Raw genomic sequence first — 23,679 nt, 5'->3', positions numbered from 1 at the left:
CTTCTATTTCCATAAAAGGAATTGCATGTTGTCTTCAAAGCTCATAAAATGCAGTAATGTGCTCGTTAAAATGTTTACATCTGCTTTCTGGTTCCACATATAGGTAGACATTTAAACGGAGTCATGGATTAATTATTTTTGTTTCTGCTTGTAAATTGAACTAACCTACTGTATTACAGGTTTTTTTATTAATTTGTCCTACAAAATAATACCTGTAATATTGACAATTAATATTTGAGGAGAAAAATTCGCTCCGGCGCCGGGAATCGAACCCGGGTCTCTTGGTTCTACGTACCAAGCGCTCTGACCACTGAGCTACGCCGAATTCAATCCACAGCACCGGACCGAACTTGGGGTCCGGCCACAAAGGGAAACACTGAAGGAGGAAGGTTCGGTCCGGTGCTCTGGATTGAATTCGGCGTAGCTCAGTGGTCAGAGCGGTTGGTACGTAGAAGCAAGAGACTCGGGTTCGATCCCCGGCGCCGGAGCGAATTTTTCTCCTCAAATATTAATAACCTACTGTATTTAATATGTATTATATAGGGTGTTAAAAGTGTCTAATATTTTAGGAGGTGATAGTATGCATCAAAACAAGAAAATAATGTCTAATAAACATTGATCTTGCAACACATACTTTCTGAGATCTGAACATTTGTTCATAGGAGGTGCTCAATGTGACGTCCATTCATGCCAATGCATTTCTGTGCTCTACAATACAGCAGACTACAAGATAATCATACCGCAGTTGACACCCCTGGCATCAACTAATAATACATCGCAAGGAATACTGATAACAAAAGTCTGGTTGGGGATATGAGAGACGTTCAGTAGAGATGGTGTTGTGAATTTTCGTAATCAGCATGTGTTGGCTGATGAAAATCCCCATGCAGTTGAAGAAACAAGTCATCAGCACCTATACTCAATCAACGCATGGGCAGGCGTTCTTGGTGATAGATTAATACGTGCTACCACAGAGATAAACTGGGACTCGTTATAAGGACCTTCTTATTAACTTATTATCAGAAGATTGGTCGAGGAAGACCCACACCTTGGCCTGCTCGTTCCCCAAACCTATATACCCTAGACTTTTGGTTATTGGGACATATGAAGAAATTGGTCTACGTCACTCCAATCAATAATGTGCAGACACTAGAGGATAGCGTCTTCAAAGCATGTCATTACATATAAGAACAACCAGGTCAATTTCAAAGAATTCGTGATTCCTTACTCTGAAAAGCAGAGGAATGGAAGTCACATTGAGCACCTCCTATGAACAAGTGCTCAGATCTCAGAAAACATGTGTTGTAGGACCCATGTTTATTAGACATTATTTTCTTGTTTGATGCAGACTAGCACCTCCTAAAATATTGGATACATTTTTAACACTCTCTATATTTTAATATAATAAAATTGATTCCTTTCACATCCCAATGATACAATGCTAATTCAAGATCTATAGAATAAAATAAAAAAATGAATTTTGAGGTGTCCACCGCTGTGGAGTAATGGTTAGCACGCCTGATCATGAAGCGAGCGAGCCCTGGTTCAAATCCTGGTTGGGGAAGTTACCTGGTTGAGGTCTTTTGCGGGGCTTTTATCTCAACCTAATTAGAGGAAATGCTGGCTAACTTTCGGCGTTGGATTCTGGATTCATTTCGTTGGCATTATCACCTTCATATCATTCAGACGCTAGATAACCATAGCAGTTTGAAAAGCGTTGGAAAACAACCAATAAAAAAGAGATTGAGGTAGATGATAAATTGTAAAATTTGTAGATATTTAAACCAAAATTTGTATGAATACGGACTGCATTAAGAAAACTGCATGTGGTTGCGATCACTCGTCGATAGATGCATATTATGCTACAGATCTTTATTATTATTATTATTATTATTATTATTATTATTATTATTATTATTATTGTTATTACTACTACTACTACTACTACTACTACTACTACTACTACTACTACTACTACTACTTGAGTGGGTGACATTAGAATTAAAAACAAGAGCTAAATATACAACGAGAGACAGGCTTGCAGCGTATTCCGAATCTCACCGGACCGGTGGACAATAATGACGTCACGCTGTAGCGAAATAGGAACAAAACTGCTGGAAGGATCGATGGCTGTCATGGCGACTGTATAAGTTGTTGTCTGTGCTACGCTAGCAAAATTTTGCGATATTTCCGTACTGTCATCTCGGTCAAAGAAAAGAGCATAAACAATTTATTTCTTGAACCGGTAGTAATAACTAGTCCGTTGACATGTTCACTCATAAGCCATTAACATATTGTTTTTACGTTGTGCTCATTACCAACAATACAGCAGAACACACCGCCATGACACAACAGTGCACGATATCATTCGTCTGCTAATTCCCGCCCTATACAAGAACCAATCAGATACACTGATGGCGGCTGATGGAGACTGCCACCACCTCTGCAAGCTGATGGCACCGGTGCGACACCGGTGGAGCATCAGTGTCGCCATCGTTGAAATTCGGAACACCGTGATGCCATCAGATTGCTCACCGCTGAGTTTCGGAATACGCTCTTAGAGGCCAACGGGAGTACGAGAATAACGAGGGGAAAACAATGACAACAGGGAATGCAAGTACAATAGACAAAGGTAAGGAGACAAAGATGAAGATAAGGAGAACAAGGAAAATACAAAGACAACAAGACGAAGACAAGAACAATAAGGGGATGACAATGATAACAATGAGACTGCAAGGAGAACGAGGGCAATATAAACAGAATAATGGGAATACTGAGACAAGAGGAAGATAGGAGACCAAGAGGAACACGAGAAAACGTGGGAAAGACAAACAGAATAAGGAGGAAACAAGGAGGACAAGGGGAAATGTAAGGACAACAAAGCGTATAAAGTACACAGGAAAGATAAGGAGAACAAGCGGAATTCAGGGAGAAAAGGGGGGATGGAAGGAGAAAAGGGGGAAGACGCACAGAACAAGGCGAAAACAAAAAGAACAAATGGAAGACAAGGAGAACAAGGGACAGACAAGAAGAACAAAGAAAATAATGATAAGAGACGACAAAGGGAAGAAGGAAAACATAAGGCGTATAAGGGCTATATAAAGAGAAAAAGGGGAGCCTAGGAGGACAAGATAAACACAAGGAGAACAATGGTTACAGGAAAATGAGAGAATTATAAGGAGCACAATGGAGGATGTTGCATTTTGTGTGACGATCTGTTCACAAGATACTCCTCTATACTTAGTGACGAGAAAGATTTTGTTCTTTGTCAAAAGCCCTGCGATGAATTACTCTTCAAAGAACGACAAATTACTCTTCAAGGAACGACCACTCATATAAATTGAGGGAACGAAGGCAGAGGACGGACACTGGAAAGTATTCTTTTCTCGATCGTACTATCAGGGACTGGAATGCTTTACCTGCAGACTTACTAAAGGCTTTACCAACAACCAAAAATGTATTTAAAAATAGGCTTAAGGACCTTACTAATAGACGGTAATTATACACAGTACTTAAAGGGTGTAAACGATATGTTGTTATTGAAGTGTTGTATCAGTGAAGAATTATGTTGTGTCAGTGAAGTGTGTTGTATCAGTGAAGAAGTATGTCGTGTCAGTGAAGTGTGCTGTGTAAGTGAAACGTGTTCCTGTCAGTGAAGCTGTATAGGTTATAGTGGCAGTGCAAAGTATTTGAACAGTGAAATGTTTTTGAAGTGTTAGTGAAATCAGGATAGAATCAGTGAAATGTGTCGTAGTTCCAGTGCAGTGAGTGAGTTGACAGCGAAATGAGTGCAATGTTGAAAGGTACTTGTGCAGATATGAACATATACTCGTGAGTTTTAGTTCGATCTTAGTTTTAAGATACAAACTAGAATATTTCAAATGTTATTTTAAGTGATTGTTTCATTTAATTTAGTATATTCCCTGTTGTTATTATTATTATTATTATTATTATTATTATTATTATTATTATTACTATTAGTATTAATTATTAGTATTATCATTAATTGTATTTTTAATTAATAAGTTTATTATTGTCATTATTGAGTGTAATTAGTTACCACTGCCACCGGGTATATACCCATTGCAGTGTGAATAAATATACACACACATACATATACAAATACTCCGTGTCCCGCTTAGAGGTACTATTTCAATTTTATAAGGGCACGACTATACAAATTCAGCATCGGAATCTTTTAGTAGGCTACGTAATAGAGGAGCGATTGTTGCATAAATGTGGAATATCAAAAGTCTTTAAGTAACCATATTTTGTGAATACAAGGACTGTTTCTCATTTGTATTAAGTAATACCGCCCTAAAATATTCAATAAGTATGAAGAAAGATGCTTCATAAAAATACAAGTTGCAAGAGGAAAAGATGCAACTCAATACTTTACTGCTCTACAAAGAGCTTGTGGGACAATAGTCCAACCATACCGAACTATTGCAAGACGGGTGGAAGCGAGACATTCGCATTAATTCAACAGTTGACATCCAAAGGGCTTTAGATCGATCAGTGAGAAAGAGCTCCAGAAATGATGCTGCAAATGGAGTCCGTCTTCTTCCGAAGATTTGGCAACATATTGTTGACTTGGCATGGGTCTATATTTGAAGTGTGTAATGACAAAAATAACCAAAATAAATGTAATGTGAAACAGTAACTATGTTGCCATCATAGACGGAGAGAGAACCATTTCCTTTGGGGGGGGGGGAAGCAAAACCGAAGAATCCCCATATAACAGAGTTATGGGGTATATCATTTACCTCCTCCCCCTCCCCCGTTATAGCTTGACCGTGGTACAGTATAACGAAATATGAACATTTAATAAAGGTATTTTTAAGGAGCATGTTTCTTACAGTGTTATATCCATATCCGCGATGTTTCGGACCGAATTGTATAGGGCTTGAATTGTAGGTATACTACAAGTTATAATAGGGCATAACTTAAAACAATCTCCCTACATAACTCCGCCTATGGTTGCCATTAGTTTTCGAATGCCCTGGTAAATAGACAAATAGAATGAAGTGCATTATACATGAAAAGAGAACGTAGGTAGCAATTGGAAAATGGGAGAAGTAAGGAAGGGAAATAATGAGAAAAACAGAAAGAAAAGTTGAGCATATGGGGATTAGAGTTGAAAGAACAGAGTGTATATTATGAAAAGAAAGCAAAATTAGAGAAAATCTGAAGGGTGAGAATATGGGGCAGAGAAGAAGAGTGTTTGTACAGGGACATCATTTTATTTTTACTTCAATTTTTATTGTGCCTGAGTTTTTGAATGTACTTCACTCCCACCCCTTCTAATAATGAAGTTCAACCGTCCTCCACACAGAACCAAGACCGCATATACAGTCTATAGTAGCCTTACGGTCATAGTAAACGGTACGTTCCAAAAATATGTTCACGTTTTCCAGTGACGAAAGAGCTTTCATTATTGAATCATTTTCGCACAGAAACTGTCGTCCATTTGCCTACATCACACCCCGGTTTCCCCCACCTGCTTCTATTCGCCTCTCTGTAAAGGCTAGTAGCTGGGCTGTCTTAGCTGTTTTCTGAGAACATTAATTTCTGTTAGGAATTGGACGTCTACGTAATATTACACAACTGTTTAAAATAACTTAAATAAAAGGGCCTCGTTAACTGTCATGTGATTTTCTCCCTTTGTACGACCCTGCGACGTGACCACTGGAACGGACAGTAGATAACATGTCTGAGTAATTTTATCTTTTCGGATCGGGCAGAAGTGAAGATTGAATATATAAGGTATTCTTTTATAGAGTAGATACAGAATTATTTCAACATGAGTTACTAGTACGAAGGACGAAACTGGTAATTGGAATTAGGTACAATCGTCTATAGTGCGATAATATGCACATTAGAACTGAAGTCTATATCGAAATGAACTGCCACCATTTTAAAAAATGTGTTTAAATATCCATATTATGATTATTTTTCAATTTAACTTCATTTTCTATATTGTACGCTAATGTGCTGTAGATAGTATAATACACACTGCATACTCAATACGTCCGCATGGACAGCTCAGTTCGTGAGTAAAAACACTCATCGTTAATGCAGTATTATATTTTAATTAAACAAAAACCTAATGAAGATTATCAAACTCAAAATCGCGATATTTCCTAGTTTACGTAAATGGATGAACTGCTTTTCTTCCCTCTTATACCTAGTAAAGTGATTTGTTTGTATTTTATGCCAGTACCATCGAACTCCAGCCGTGGAAGGGGGTAGCAAACGGTGTTTTCGGTTCTTAATCGTTGATCCAAAGGTATAGCCAGATTAATATTAGAAATGTTAGTAACAATAAAATAATGTCCCTGTACTGTAGATCTATTTCAGTTTTAAGGAGTACATTTTCTGGCTTTTGGCATTTGCAAACACTGCAGTTACACACGATGCATGGGATATTGGCTGTTTTCGATATAATGAAAAGTAACTTGTCCTTCAACACTGTTGCATCTCGTGCGGTGAGCTGAAGAGGGCCGGTAACGCATTTGTAATGACTGGGTTGTGCTTATACATTGCAAAACTATATACAGCTCCGGCGGCGGGGAGGGGTTATTTCATTAGCGCGTTTGCACGGCAGTGTAAGTTTGTAAAGCAACATGGAATCAATATCTCATTTCAACGTAAACATTGCACCAGGTGTGGCTGTGACACTTTATTACAGTGTCAGCTTAGAACTCATTAGGTTCAGAGAGAATGTCTGCTGCTGTGTAAACTCTAGTTTTGTGAAAATTCATTGCTGTAGCAATACGTACAAAGCATTTCTACACTTGTACTCTTATTATGAACAGATTCACACACAAGCGAACAAGAGCGAAATTTGTATAGATCTGGTTGCTGAAATTGCAAATGTCTCCACTTACTTTGATAGAAGACTCAACCTGAAGTAGAGGTAGATCGTTTTATTGTTAGTTTCTTTAAATTGAATATTTTATTGTATAATTATATGCACTATGATACCGTACTCACTGCATGTGAAAAGTGAGGAAAAATACCAGAGAGAGGCGAATAACTGTCCTCCTGCAAGTTCTGGTTTCAAATGACATCATGACTAGTCTGTCCAATCCAGATTCAACTAGAACAATTCAAGCAGGCCTCATGAAAGACTGGAGTGTTTGTTCTTCTTCTTCTTCTTATTATTATTATTATTATTATTATTATTATTATTATTATTATTATTACTATTATTATTATTACTAGCCGTACCCGTGCTCTCCGCTGCACCCGTTAGAAATAAATATAAAGTAATTACATAATTAAAATAGGACGTTTGATCCAGGGAACATTCGTGTTTGATAGAAGGATAAATCGTTTAATATGTTACTTAATTTAAATTGCATCCAAATAATTAAAATGCTATCATTTTGGTCCAGAGACACTCATTTGGTGCAATGACAATTCCTTTAACCTGTTTTTTAATTTTTATGCAACCGTAGTTTAATGAAGATTGACATCATTTAGATTTAATGTGTATATTTTATTTTCCATTGAATTATGGTAATAACTTAATTTTAACCCTTGTTTTCTACGTATTCAGTAAATGGCGCTTGGCCCACTATGGTTGTGAACCCTTCAAATAACTTAAATTATATTACAATATTATATTATATTATATTATATTATATTATATTATATTATATTATATTATATTATATTACAATATTATATTATATTATATCAGAACTTACTGTAATAACATTATAGCATTATGTCCATCTAGAGAAACTACACTTTCCAATGGTGAAATAATAATTAATTATACAAATCGGTTAATTTAGCTTCCGATATTACTTCATACAAACACAGAAACATTCTCTGTAGGCTATCTTTCATAGCTTTCGTTTGTTGCTGTCCAAGGCCCCTTAAAGACGAAGTCATTTGTTTTTTTAATTCATTACACGGCATTAGATGGCAGTTATTTTAATTTTAAAACTCATTTATCTCATTAAATATCAGTCCTATCAAAATTTTTCAAGGAATAAAACTTATCGAAAATTATTTTTAAAGAAACCTTTGTTATGTAACATTTTTCACAAAAATCAATAATAAGCGAGATATTTCGATTTATTTAATTCAGGCCCCCTTATAACCCCCTTTTAAATAATGTATTTTGAATGCCATATAACCTAAAATGTAAGTTACAACGAACTTAATTTATATTCCAATTTTCATCGAAATCCGTTCAGCCATTATCGCGTGAAAAGGTAACAAACATACAGACAGACAGACAGACATACAAACAAAAATTTCAAAAAAGCGATTTTCGGTTTCAGGGTGGTTAATTATATATGTTAGGACCAATTATTTTTGGAAAATCGAAAATTACCAGAAAAATTTCGGCTACAGATTTATTATTAGTATAGATTATTATATCTACAGTTCCTACAGTACTACTGGTGCCGTTGTCACTTAATGGCAAGCTGCTTGTGATCGTGACTGTGTGTGCAGTAATGTAATCATAATACAATGTAGTCAGACAAGAGCTCTGAACTGAATGCAAAATTGCAACTGCGTTTGGAAGTGAGTGTATTAGTGTGAAGGGCGATAATATAAGCTGTAAAGTGTGCAACACAGAACTAAAGGTAAACCTTCGTAAAGATTTGCAAAAGCATTGTCAAACGAAAAAGCATAGTGAACTTTTGCCGTTATTTTTCTCATCTGCTAGGTTTACAAACTTTGAGTTTTATAATGATTTGTGCGAGATGATGATATCAGCGAATAGTCCAATACACAAGCTCAGTAATCCACATTTTCAGCGGTTTACAGAAAAATACATGTCTAGAAAACTGCCTAGTATACAATGCGTATAACCTATTTATCGTCTGTATATGAAAAAACTCTGAACTCATTCGAAGCAACAAAATATTTGTATCTGTAGATGAGACATCGGATGCTGTGAGACGATAAGTAGCTCACGTTGTTGTACGGGTAATGTTCTCCGGTGAACTAGGAGAGAAATTTTTGTTGGCATCAGAAATACTAGAAAAAGTAAACAGTGCAACTATTGTTAATCTTTTTGAGATGCACCTATGTATAATATCGTGCGATGTTGAGCGAACTTTCTCGCAGTACAAGCATATTTTTAGTGAAAACAGGAGAAATTTCTCTTTTTCACACTTAAAAATGCACATTGTTATACAGTATATTGTAACGGACTACAGTTTGTATCAGAATAATGTACTTAACTCGATTGCAAATATGTGTGTGTAATTTTACTAACTCGTCCTTGTTTTAAATATGTGTAAGTAATATTGTAATCATGTAACTAATCAAGGCATATGTTACGCACATACATTCTATACGGCAATGGCAACCTGTAGAAATGTTGCATTTTCGTTCCGCCGAACTATACCAGAAAACAGTCGCGTGCTGTCGCTGGACTGCTCGTATCAACTGGTAAACACAGGTACTCTATACACCAGAACCAGTGAACCTCGTAGCGAACTGGGACAAAGTGTCGTCCCTAGTTATAATAATACTATTAAAGGCCCTATGGCTCAACTTTGCCAGTAAAATTAATTAAATGAATAAACAAATAATTTAAACTATAGTAAAGGTCATCATAGTATCTGTCTTTATCGCTATAGTTCATTGTAAACTGTTTGCCGCATCTAGTTTTGAATCATGGATAGAATGTCAAGTGCAGCACAAACAAGATGGAAGTGTTCCCTGATAGTTGCTGTGGCACGCAACAAATATGCATGGAAGGTGCGGAAATGAAATTTTTGAGAACAGTAGCTGGTGTTACCTCTTTAGACAAGAACAGGAATTCAGATATCTGCAAACAATGTGGATTAATATTGTTAAAAACATGTAAAATATACGAAAGCAAAAATTAAAATGCAGAATAAATCGATAATAGGCCTATATTATGTTTTGAAAATGAGGGTCTTAAACAAGAATGTGGTCTTTCACATTTCCCTGGGTCAAGCTCTCAATGAATGAATGAATGAATCGTATAAGGATTGTCTTCAGGTGGTTACGTCAATAGAAAATGGAACATTTCATTCACTATTATTTGCGGATGATCAATATTTCAAGGAAGTGATTATCATGATTTACATGCAAAATAAACTTGCAGAAAAATATATAAAAATGGGATTTAAATACAAATTTATATATATATATATATATATGTGTGTGTGTGTGTGTGTGTGTGTGTGTGTGTGTGTGTGTGTGTGTGTACAGCAAGTACAGTAGATGACCTCCCTGTTCATATAGGTGAGAATAATTTAAAATATGCCTATTTAGTGTGAGTCGCAATCTCAGAAATGTTTGAAAGAGATATACGGAGATAGTTAACATGTATCGGCCTGTTATGGGCCTTCTTCAGAACTGGTTGTTGCTGGTCTTGGCGCCTTTTGTTTTGTTTCCTGTAGGGGTGTGTTTGTGTAGTGTAATGTGGAGTCAAAGAGTGTGTGTGTGTTCTGAAATGGAGTTGTGTGTTGAGAATTTCATTTGGTTGTGTTTTTGTGTATCTGTATATTTCGTATTGTTCTAGTGTGTTTAGATTCTAGCTTTTTGGTTGGATGTGTAGAATTTCCATGTCTGTGTTGACGTCTCTGTAGGTGTGGTTAGCATTTGTGACGTGTTCTGGATGTGTGGATGTGTTTTGTAATTTTGTTATGGCTGTGATGTGTTCTTTGTTCTGAAGAAGGCCCATAACAGGCCGAAACATGGTCAACCAGGTACGATATAATTTAACACGGGAAAGACATATAATACATATTCCGAAGTGATACAGTGTTAAAAGTTGTGAAATCAAGATGTATAATTATATTTACGTTGGATAATGTGGAACAAGAATATAAAAAAGAACAAAATATGGATTTTATCAAAGCATAGTAGGAATATTCTTTTATATGATAGTCAAACTTTGCCATTAATTGATTCACAAAGAAATAAACTAAGAACAGAAGATTTTGACTGCATTAGACTATGTCTTCTGCTAACACGAAAAGACAAAATCAGAAATGAATTACTTTGAAAGAAAGTGAACATCACAAAATCCATTATACAGAAATTGAAAAATGAAATCTTTAAATAGCATGATCATGTACAAAGAATAGAGGAAAACCGAAGGCTTAGAAACATATTATTCCAATAGCCACCGCCAGGTAGGAACACAAGGGAAAGACCAAGATTTAAATGGAAAACCCATGCACAGATGTTAATGGAGGAGGTAAACCTGGAGGAGAGATATTGGAAAAATGGAAACCTCGAGAGGGTGGAAGACCAAGAAGGAGGGAAGTAACGTATTATTACGTACAACCATATACTCTACACACAATTATTTTTACATTCTGATTCCAATATATCAGAGTCCATACTGTCGAGCAGGTAGAACAAAGAACGACCTAAATCCCATATTGTTAAGGACGTTTCAAATTATTCTTATGCACGAGTGAGTTGAAGAATTAGGAACGGGGTATTCTAAGTAAAGAATTGGGAACGAATTATTTTCTTTCTATAGCAGGGCCGCCCAAACTATAGCACGCGAGCCAAATGAGGCTTTTTATATAGACAGTCTTGTTCAATCACTTGGTTCGAAATTAAATGTATATTATATATGTAGGCCCATATATTTCTATAAACTATGTAATACATTAATTTTTTCTCAAATAATTTTGTAATAAGTTGCGTGTAATTTTCGATGACTGAACTGTACTTCTGCTTTCTCAATGCAGTAGCTCGGTTTCAGTTCACTGAACCTTAGGATATACTCGTATATACTATGTTTCAACATTACCTTATACCACTCCAAATCTTTGCTCTGATCATAGCTTTTTTCTACGAAATATTCACTGAAAATTATTTCATTTATGAATTCATTTGTTATTCAAGGAAATACTTGTAGTATAACATATGACTCGCGATCGATCATCTTTTTAGTGACCCTCCAAATATAAAAGTTTTGGCACCCCTGTTCTAGAGGTCCTCATTATTAACCACTATTTCAGCATTTATATCAATAAAAATTAAGGTTTTGTAAATACAAAAGTAGTATTAAAATGAGTATATTGTCTGTGTAGAAGTTGTATGAAAATCTCTGAAAATTTAAGTGTGTACATTGATTTAAGTCAATTATCTTATTTTTAGAATATTTTTATACTTTAAGTGATAGTTCAAGGAAGTAAGCTATTGTTCTTTAAAGAATTCTCATCGCCTTCTGGAGTTTCGATTCGAGAACATTAAATCCAATCAGCACTATAACCTCTGTTACGTACAGGGTGATTCACGAGGAAAGGTAAAAAAATTAGGATACGATATCTCAGGCCATTTTGAGTGAAAAAGTTCGTATGAACATAGGTCCATTTTTGAACGATAGCGGAGCTAGATGAATTTTTTTTTTTTTGGTAAAACGTCTCGCCCCAATGTGAATCAGACGTTACCATATGCTGCTAACGTGAGTCGTGAGACGCGAGACAAGGTCAAGTTCGCAATGAATGACGTAACATTGGAATCTGCATTGTGAGCGATGTAGATAAGAGAAACAAACCGGATGGTGAGGCATTACAAATGTCCAATCGCCTGCCCTTGTCTGATGTAAAGACACAAAACCCGCAGATAACACAAATAGCCTACACTATCATAAATTCACAGCAGTTCAGTCAGCTACCTATAGTACAGTAGTTATACAGGTACAGTTATCGGAAGTGTTAAGTTGTGTTTTTCAAGATGTCTTATAAATTTTCGACTACAGAATACACCGATATTGTGTACGTTTATGTTTTGTGCGATGGAAGTTCCTTGCGTGCAGTCGCTGAATATGAACGACGCTTTCCGAACAGAAGGGTACCATATCGAGGAGTACTTACTGTCTATGGGGTTAGATCAAAGACTTGGTATAGCAAAGGAAGGGGGAAAGGAGAGAGGCGCTAATCGACCGTATTTTGGATGCGACATAGAGAACAGTGACGTGCAAATGTCCCGCGCGATGAGCGCGATTCACACCCGAGCGCAATAGTGCATTGAAGCAGAAGGAGGTACCTTTGAAAATGTGCGAGAACATCGACCCCGACGTCTAGAATATTAGGTATGTATACATACGTGAATATAAACTTTAAATTTGTCCGTTATCTGTCTCTAAATGCGAGTTAGTACAATGGAATCTCAGAAGTTTTTGTGAAATCAAAAAGCCATATCCCCGTAACCGTTAAAAAACGGACCCATATTCATATGAACTTTTTGACTCAGAATGACTTCAGAATTCACATCCTAAATTTTTTACCTTTCCTCGTGAATCACCCTGTATAATATTTCTAAATTGATTTTGTACTGCGAGCCAGATATGCAACAGTGCAAATCTCAGTTTGTTCATTGGCCGCCACTGGTTAGTTTACTGCATTACCTTATATGGTTACTACAGATTACTTCCTGTTATAACAATGTTACTCGTATGCCTCCGCATTCTGATAGTGGATTACAGTTAATACTTATTTAAACATCGAATCATAGACCTATCAATACTATATATACATAATTATAATACCGGTATATATTTTTAACGTTTTCCACTCGTCTATCATAATCTGTTCATGTTTGCGTTTCCATTACAGACCGAACACTTCATTCAATTAATATAATGGTAGCACAGGCAAGGTAATAGTTTGAGTTATAGATGTGTTAATATGTAACAAACATCAGTATGCCGACACACATCGACCATTACAATAACTTTAATTATAGGACCAGAAAAAAAGTACATAAAACTGAATATACTACAAATATTTGTTAATTATTCTTAGTATCAGATTTACTGATGGGTACTTTGCACTAATTACCAATAACAACTAATTAGCTGCTGTTCACATAGAGTTGTCATATAATTGGTCGATCAATATTTGTTCAGGAAACGAGTGTTCAGTTGTAGGTACTTTTAATAAGCAACTTATAAATTAGAGGAGATGCGTAATTTTTGTGGACTGCGTTTATTTATTTTTATTTAAAAATAAATGCAGTAGACTTGGCTGTAGGTTGCAAAGAGGACTACACGAATTTTCAGCCTTGTTTTCCAGTCACAAGATGACTCGATAATTAGTCTATCTCGTTGCGTAATGTGGAAACATCGTGATGTTGTGTTCACTATATTAAAGTTTCATTTATTGCCAAGATAAAATTGCCAAGGCATAAGCTTCAGTTCAATCCCAACAAGAGCAAAAATTCGAGTTGTGACTATGTTGGTGCATAGCCGTGAATTTTACGTGATCATACGTCTGACTTAAATTGACAGATCTAGACGAGATCTTTCGTTTGGCACCAAACTCAGCGAAGCGTAACATCGGAGTGGCGAGATAGGGCCAAAGACGTTATAATAGTATACTAGACTCACACAGAGCGCTGGTGTGCTGTCCAAAATTGAAACCAGTCTGCGCATGTTTACGCCGCCATGCTACTGGTAGAAATAGAGCGGTAAACACGATTGTAATACTTGTCCTTTGTTTTGTCTCGGGTGTATTTAGTGAACAGTGTGAAAGTAATGGCAATAGAATTTTGAAAGATGATATATTATCGCCGCGGACTCATGCTTAACATGTCGGCATCATACAATAACGTGCGGCGTGCTTTTAAAACATAATTTTGCCTCCCGATTGTTGCTCTGTAGGTTTCACTCTAAGCGTCACGTTGTCACGTCTACTTCCACGATAAGAATAAGCACTAGTTTGTTATGTTGGCTTTCTTAACTCTTAATAATAACTCTTTAATAATAATTTTTAATCACATACCTTAATGTTCGTCCTCAGCACAAGACATTGCAACCTCGGTTTTAGTCCACGTGGATTAGACAAGTAAGTGTCATTTAATAATGGAAGAAATTGAAAACAATAATACAATTAAATTTGAAAGACCTGCCGAATGTTAGTGCATGAGGCCCCTCAAAGACCTGCCGAATGTTAACCATGAGAGCGTGGCGATAATACGATCCCTGTTTAATTTTCCAAGCCATTTGCAAAAGGTACGATATAATATTATCTCTGTTGTTACAATATTAATATAATTAAAATCAATCAGTAGTTTACGACAATAAAGAATACTTATCAGACTGTAGATAAATCACACTGAGTGAATTATTTAGACTTACACATCATATGTTAAAACATTAGTGGAAAGATAAATTTTTGTTTTTATTATGTAAATGAATTTATCTGCAAGATTATAAACTTTCATTCAAGATCCATATATGGATAAATAAATATACAGATAATAAATAAATAAATAAATAAATAAATAAATAGCTAAGCCTTCTTTGTGAACTTATGATTCAGAGTTCACCTATAAATAACTCTTTTAAATTTTGCGGACATATATTTTATTAACAAAAGCAAGGAATGACATCTTATTGATATTAAATATGTGCATAAAAATCATGTACCATCACTCCGCAAGCAATGATAATATATCTATTTTATTTATTTAAAATAAAAATGCAATATGTAAAAAATCCACACATAAAAAATGTGGTTTTTTATCTTGCATAAAGTGATTGTTTAGTTTTTAGGTCTTCAAATTACCTATTGTTTGCAATGTATTAGGTACCGATACTTTTTATAATTGATAGCATTCCCTTCATTAATTGAAGATTTTTTTTAATGATTTATTGATCGATCAGCGCATTTAGCGCTATACAGATCAATTGAAGAATGATTTCAATGTAATTTGGCTACCTTTCTCACATTGTATTTTGTCAGATAACTATGTCCTGTGGCCTAGAAGTATCGGTAATATAATTTTCGATTCTCTAAAACTTAACAACAGATCTATACTGATTATCACATATTTATTTCACTTAAGAATTTGATTATAATAAGAACTTGTGTAATCAAGGTGCATATATTTATGTCTTGTGATCTAAGAGTAATGTATGTTAATATAATTTTAGATTCTCTGAAACCTAACAATTTGCTGATTATCGTAAAAGTATACAAGCTATAATGTGTATTGTGTAGGCCTATTTATGGATGTATGAGTATGTTTTCTATAAATTGCTGCGAACGTATTTTCTTTTCTTTAATGTTCTAACGCATATCAATGAAACTTTGAATATGTTTATTTCGTCCTAATTTTACGTTAAATGTCGAAAATGGCCATAATCTGTCAATTTTAGATCATCACAGCGTTAATTTGCGTGATTTACGTATTGCTATTATGCGTCTGCTCTCCAACAATATGGCGGCAAGCGCGGCGTTCAATTTGCCCCGGTTTCCTCGTTTCGCGCAGTCGAGACTGTAGGGGCTTGGATAGGGCAGGGCATGGTAGCGCCTCACGGTCAGGTAAGATGCAGCAGATAGAAAAGGGTCCCTGTTTTGTGGGCATAGTTGCGCCCCGTTCCCATCAGGTAGAAAAAAGGAGCATGACATAGTTGAGGCCCCAATGAAATAGGTAGAGAAAAAGACATTACAGAAACTCGAGTCTCATAATCAACCAACCTTATTGATTTCTTATTCGATTTAATATTCATTATCGATAGATACCGTTAAAATGAACACCATAAAGTTGGCAGTACTTTATTAACTTTTTTTCTACTGTTTATGCAGTTATTATCGATATACCATTAAAATGAACATCATAAAGTTGGCAGTACTTTATTGACTGTTTTTCTGTGTTTATGCAGTTATTATCGATAGCCTACCATTAAAATGAACACCATGAAGTTGGCAGTATTTTATTAACTGTTTTCTACTGTTTATGCAGTTATTATCGATAACCTATCATTAAAGTGAACACCATGAAGTTGGCAGTACTTTATTAACTGTTTTTTTCCTGCTGTTTATGCAGTTATTATTGATAGCCTACCGTTAAAATGAACACCATGAAGTTGTCAGTACTTTATTGACTGTTTTTCTACTATTTATGCAGTTATTATCAATAACCTACCGTTAAAATGAACACCATGAATTTGGCAGTACTTTATTGACTGTTTTTCTACTATTTCTGCAGTTATTATCGATAGCCTACCGTTAAAATGAACACCATGAAGTTCGCAATACTTTATTGATTGTTTTTCTACTGTTCATGCAGTTATTATCGATAGCCTACCATTAAAATGAACACCATGAATTTGGCAGTACCTATTGACTGTTGTTCTACTGTTTATGCAGTGATTATCGATAGCCTACCAATATCGATAGGCTCAGTTTTTTAAACCTCGTGATTGAGGAATTCAGAAGCGGTAAAATAGAGAGATGTTCTTAAAATAATATTTTTAAGTTATTTATTTATTTTATGACAATCACTTTTGTATGTACTATGCTCATTGGGGCGGAACTATGCCATGTCTATTTTGCTACCTGATTTCTTCAGGGCGCAACTATGCCATGCCCATTCTGCTACTTGATTTCTTCGGGGCGCAAGTATGCCATACCGGCGAGAGATACTGCCCGGAAATTTTCGTCTACGTCAAAAATGGCCACCACTCGCGCCTCTCACATGCGCGGCGTCAAGTCAAGGTCATGCTCTCATCGCAGTCGTATACCCTATCGAACGAGGCTACATTTATTTCAATCCTTTTATTAATCACGGATGTATAATGTCGGAATGGATCACCCTGCAAAAGTTACATCGTCCTTTCATTCCTGTTGCCCCATATGTCGATCTGACGTATTTATGTAAAAAAATCTAGATACGTAAATAGATAAATGGATGGAGAATTGGTTGTTGGAGAGGCAGGAAGACTAAATAAACCCAGTGCCTGTTTTTTAAACATTTCCTGCGTATCTGATGATGTGATGATCCTCGGCTCTCTCTTCAAAATTTCCTTGCTATGTCTGTAGGAGATCTTGACTTTGGTTCTTCACTTATTACAATTCTAGCCACCTTGCTGTCTGCCATCATGGGAGATATAGTCATTCTATTATCGTATTTTCTGTCTGATCCATCTGACGATGTCCTGTGTTCAGCAGATGTCTCTGATCTCGTTTCGGACTCTGCTTCTGAGGGTGTTTCCTGAGATGCTTCTGAGAATCCTCATTTCTGTCGTTCGGACCATGACCTTTTCTTACTGTTGTATGACCTTATCTCCGCAGCGTAGGTCATTGTCGACCGGATATTGCAGATTTATTAGCCTGACACTGGACTTATGTCCTCGTCTAATGGCAGTAGGAAGTTTCAACAGCTAGATACTGAAATTACGTACATGACATGCTCACCGCTAGCTTTACATCTAATGGTTCTTTTTTTTTCTGAACAAGTGTTTTGGTTTTCTGCACTGAGATCGCCATGTTGTACTGTGATGCTGTCAAATAGAACGGGTGGAGTAATTTCTGGAGTTCATCCTCGTTTTCGACTAATAATTGGGCCTTATAATTAGACCTAGTGATAGTGGTGGCCTTACTATTTCACAGCAGCCAGACAGACATCATCTTAGAGAGTTACTTACATACAAACGCTGAATCGGCTAGTTTGATACTATAATTTCATTTTTAATAACCAATGTAGCGAAAATATGACGTTGCCGATCATGGGTTTACTTTTCAAATTTGAATTTTCTTGCATGATCTACAACGTATTAAGTAAGTTCTGTGCAGGTACACTCAGTGTCTCATTAATAGTATAATGCCGGAAGACTTGGGATATAAACAGTGAATATGAACGAAGTCCGTCCAAAAAAGTTTAGGGTATATCGGTGTTCTCAGAGGTCTTCTCCCTTCTCTTCTTATTCTTCTCTGGTGAAATAGCCTCATTCAGGCCAAGATCGTTTTACAATTGAAGAGTCCACTGCAAGAATGATAGATGTCATTTGGAATACATTTTGCAGGAGAAGCTTAGCGCTCAAAGCTTAACTGGTGAAATAGCCTGATTCAGGCCAAGATCGCTTTACAATTGAGACAGGGAAATCAAAACTCCCTAACTCCAATAAACCAAATTTTACAGGAGAGAGGAAAAACTTATTATTTCTCTTACTAACTTTAAATATTATACATTTATCTATTAATACCGGTATTATGTAAAGTTACATTCTTTATCAATTAAATACTTCAAAACCTAAATTTTTACATTATCTTAGGCTATAATTTGAAATAAACACTGCTGGAGTTAGTGGTTTTCTGACTTTTACAGTGTATGAATTAATAAAATTGAATAAATATTAGCCATGTGAAGAAAAAAATATAAGTATATCATAATTCCCTTATGAAACATTGGAATATACGAGAAAATGGAAGTTTATTATTAAGATTAACATTGCTACATTTTTTTAAAATTTCAAATATATGAAACAGAAAATCACAAATTACCATAAAGCATATCAAAATACACAAATAAAACCACAAACAATATTAAAATGTTAACAGAGTCTCATTCATGTTACAGATTCTGTTTTTTTCTCTCACTCCCATATTCTTCCTGTGCATCTAGATTCTAGATTATTACTGTCCGCAAACAGAGTTTTGTAATACATCCTACTTTCCTCAGAAATAAACTGCATTAAATGTTGCAAGTCCTTTTGCTTTCTTCTTTCAATGGCAATGCTGAATTGTACTTTAGTTGACTGGGGAATTATGCATCTGTATTTGGTTTCTGAAAGTTAATCGACTCGATATTGGGCCTTTAATAATCTTACTTACATGGATTTTATAGATTTTTGTGACATTCTGAATACCGTATCGTATCACTTTACTCAGCTGGTTGAGCGATAATGTTGCCACCTACCGGGAAATTAAGCTTGGAATGCAAAAACTCTCTTATTCCATGGAGTAAGTGGAGTTCTGACTTGCACGAGTTTTAAAACAGCCCCCAGAATACAGATGAATGTCGATATTAGTGTATTCTTGCCTTCCACGCATGGGAGACAAACTAAAAAGCACCATCCAGCCCATAACTCAATTTTGTCAAAAATTGGAATTAGTGGGTTTTTGATCTCCCTGTCTCAATTCCTTTTCAAATTGTTCTATCAGAGGATGCTTTCTTCCAATTACCTAATCCCAGTCACTTGGAAATCATATTGTGCGCATCACAAAAGATGGAGAAGCACGAAGTCAAAAAAATATGTGCCATGCCAAAAATGTCATAATGTTAGATCCGGGATTGATATACGTTCTTGAAAACATTAAGACAAGCCTCTTGGGGTTTTGCATTATTTTACTAGATTATGTTTATTTTCAGATTTACGGCATTTTGAGCGTATGTTTGCCTTAAGATAATAATTTATGAGCATTTTCTGCACGTTAGTCGATATTTTTATTTCACTTCTTACAGTTCCTACTTTCCTAACTCAGTATTGTGTGCACTCATAGTTGAGTTCTGGCGTCTTGTCAGCTCACTTGAGTTGTGTGGATATAAAAGGAAAAATTGTGACGGTGTCGCGTATAGTTCCTGGAGTAGCTCAGTCGGTAGAGCGTTCGCGCGCTAAGCGAAGGGTCCCGGGATCGATACCCGGCTCAGGAAAAATTTTTCCTTGAAATTGTTCTGTTCCTAATTTCGCTTCAAACCTACAATTTCCTACATCCAAGTGATATTGACGATTTTACTTAGAACTACATCTTTCTGCTCAGTTCCTCAGTCAGTATGAGGAGTTAACTTGGGAATTTACCGTCAACTACGAAAGCAATCCCGTCTCGCCGCTACAGCCCGCAAATGAAGAGACAAGGAGAACAAGGGGAAATGTAAGAATATGAAGGCGAAGATAAGGAGGAAAATTGGAAGACAAAGAAAACAAGACAAGTACAAAACAAGAAGAATATAAGGAGAACAAGAGGAATAGAAAAAGGAGAGGGGGGAATATAAGGAGAACAAAGGAAATGCAAGTAGAACAAGGAAAATATAAAGATAACAGTGAGAACAAGAGGAAGACAATTAGAACAGGAGGAAGTCAAGGAGAACTACAGGAATAGAAAAGGAACAAGGGAAGACGAGAATAGAATTACAATGGGAGGACAAGGGGAAAATACTGGGTGTTCAGTTCAAAGTGTGTCATGGCTCTCTGTATGCCGTCACATGGCTAATCGATGAGCCTAGAGAATTCAATCTTCCTACACTTCCGCAGAGGTGTGTTACTTATCTGCCAGAGAAGTTGCCTAGCATGTACGGCGTTCATTCAGAAGAGTACTTACCGATACGTACGGTAACGCCGGTAGTGGCAGGAATGTGAACTCTTTCGAAACATGTACTGAGGTGAGTTTTTTCTTACTGTCGGCATATGGGGAGAGGGTTAAGACGATTACTTACGTATTTGTTGACATTAACTTCGACGGTCAACATGGATACGGAGCATTTGATTTGTATTGTGGAATGTTGCCGTACGCAACCGATGATAACAAATATCTTGCGTATGACTTGGCCGCCCAAAACACAGTTCGAAAGAGGTTATGGTAGCACACAGACCGTACAGACCGCCATCTGTTGCTATGACGTTCAAGTTATACAGTACACATTCTCAAGTTCAGATTGAACGCCTTGATTAATAGGCAACTTCTCTGACACAAAAGCTGAAACTCGCTTCAAATCGCTGACTCATCAATAGTGACGTCATGACACACTTTGAAATGAACACCCTTATAGTTAGGCTATACGTTAGTACCTGCAAATTATTATGATTAAAGCCATATGCTTGCCAGTCTTCTCTCCTTGCTTTGTGTTGGAGTCAATGTAAGTAGGCCTACTCTTTAGCAAATACAGCCAGAGACTGTCGGACATTATCTAGTTTCAAAAATAAACTAAATTTGGACTTTTTCAATTCAGATTCCTTTCAATTGGACGGAGTTACGCAATAATAGACCAATCGCCAAAAACCTGTTTCGAGATATTGGTCATTGAAATAAATCTGTTTTTTTATATAAAACATTTTATTCGAGAAGTATTATAACATTCACACTATTACAAAAAAAAATAGCACAAATAGTACCAAAAAAGACTAACCGATTTTTAATAAGAGACCAGCAGTTGAATTAATATTTCAAAGCAAAATAAATAATACATCTTGATTACACAACTTTTAACACTGTATCACTTCGGGATATATATGGTAAGATATTCCTGTGTTAAATTACAACATCGCATACAGAACAAATAACACTCTACAAAAACATCTCGACACACAAACAACACAAACAAATAAATACAACCACACAGGCGTATACAAACTCAAATGTAACACCTACAACAACTTCTACATAGGACAGACAGGCAGATCGTTTCAAACACGTTACAAAGAACACATCAAAGCCATAACAAAATTACAAAACACTTCCACATACGCAGAACACATCACAAATGCTAACCACACCCACAGAGACATCAACACAGACATGGAAATACTACACATCCAACCAAAAGGCCAGAAACTAAACACACTAGAACAAATGAAATATGCAGACACACAAAAACACACCCCAATGAAATTCTCAACACACAACTCAACTTCAAAACACACACACTCTTTGACTGTACACTATATCACAGGAACACACCCTAACAGGAAACAGAACAAGTGGCGCCAAGACTAACAACGATCAGTTCTGAAGATGACCCATAAATACGCAGGTCGAAACGTGTAAACGAGGTACGTTGAAATTTAACACAGGAAAGTCTTGCCATACATATTCAAAAATAAATTAATTAATTTTATGCAATAAACGAATTTTTGCTTATAAATAGCAGCAAATTTCAGATATTACATTCTTGATTTTTTGCGACTTAAATTAGCCTGTCATCAACAGATTTTTGCAAATATCTCATCTTTTTTTCAAATTGTCGTTTGGTCTCTTGCGAAACTCCGTCCAATTATAAGTCCTTTTCTCTGCGACACTTTTGTAAAAAATATGTTATATTCCTTTTTTGTCCTCTTGATCACCAGATGAATTTATCATCATAGCCTTTTTATTGTGGATTTTATTTACATTTCGTATCTTTTCTTTTTTATTATCTTATTACATTCCATTTGTTGTACTCTTCATTACATTTTCCCTGTTAACTATATGTAATAACTGAGTTGCTTTCATTATATGCTACTATTTAGATCTGTATTTTACTTTATTTTTTCTATTATGGTATTATTTTCATACTGTATAGTGTCGATTTTGTGATGCTATTATTTTTTGTAAAATGTTAGTCTTCTGTTCTTTAATTTTTTTGTTAAAATTCACTGCTTGTATACTTTGTAATCTGGTAGAGCGTAAGAGAAAGCACTATTGCCTTAATTCTGCCAGTATAAATAAATTATTATTATTATTATTATTATTATTATTATTATTATTATTATTATTATTATTATTATTATTATTATTATTGTTTGATACTCTTTTTTATAATAACAAACCAATTTAATTTTTGTACACTTTATAAAATACAAAGACAAATTTGAACGTTAGTTTTTTCTGTTTAATAACATTGATTCTAATTTCGCTATTCTTAGAAATATTCACCGTTAGTTGACAAAAATTCACTTTTGGAGAATATAGCTCGATTCTATATTTGTTTTTGTTATACAGTACATTTCTGCAATGCTTGGGAAAAGTGGCATAAGTCAGTTTCCACAAACATTTTTTATTACTTTATTGACAACTTACGGAACATCTGCTCGCTTGGGAAAAGAGACATAAGTATTTCTCCCAGTACAATAATTCATACAGAAGAAAATCAAATCGACATAAACCAGTGTGAAGACAGTTTTTTTCCTTCTCCTGTAAAATTAACATTTTTGACTTGTGCCACTTTTCC

At 35.6% G+C, this 23,679-nt stretch overlaps 2 non-coding genes across 2 annotated transcripts; one reads left to right on the top strand and one right to left on the bottom strand.

The window, feature by feature from the left end:
• Positions 1–251: 251 nt before the first annotated feature.
• Positions 252–325, bottom strand: TRNAT-CGU (transfer RNA threonine (anticodon CGU)). Its single transcript has one exon. It is a non-coding gene; the product is annotated as a tRNA-Thr (tRNA).
• Positions 326–20,335: 20,010 nt separating this feature from the next.
• On the top strand, positions 20,336–20,409 carry TRNAS-GCU (transfer RNA serine (anticodon GCU)). Its single transcript has one exon. It is a non-coding gene; the product is annotated as a tRNA-Ser (tRNA).
• Positions 20,410–23,679: the final 3,270 nt, after the last annotated feature.

The sequence above is a fragment of the Periplaneta americana genome, chromosome 8, assembly GCF_040183065.1.
Source record: "Periplaneta americana isolate PAMFEO1 chromosome 8, P.americana_PAMFEO1_priV1, whole genome shotgun sequence".
NCBI classification, from domain to species: domain Eukaryota; kingdom Metazoa; phylum Arthropoda; class Insecta; order Blattodea; family Blattidae; genus Periplaneta; species Periplaneta americana.
Note: the sequence above shows the minus strand (reverse complement) of the source record. Positions and strands in the feature narration are given on the sequence as shown.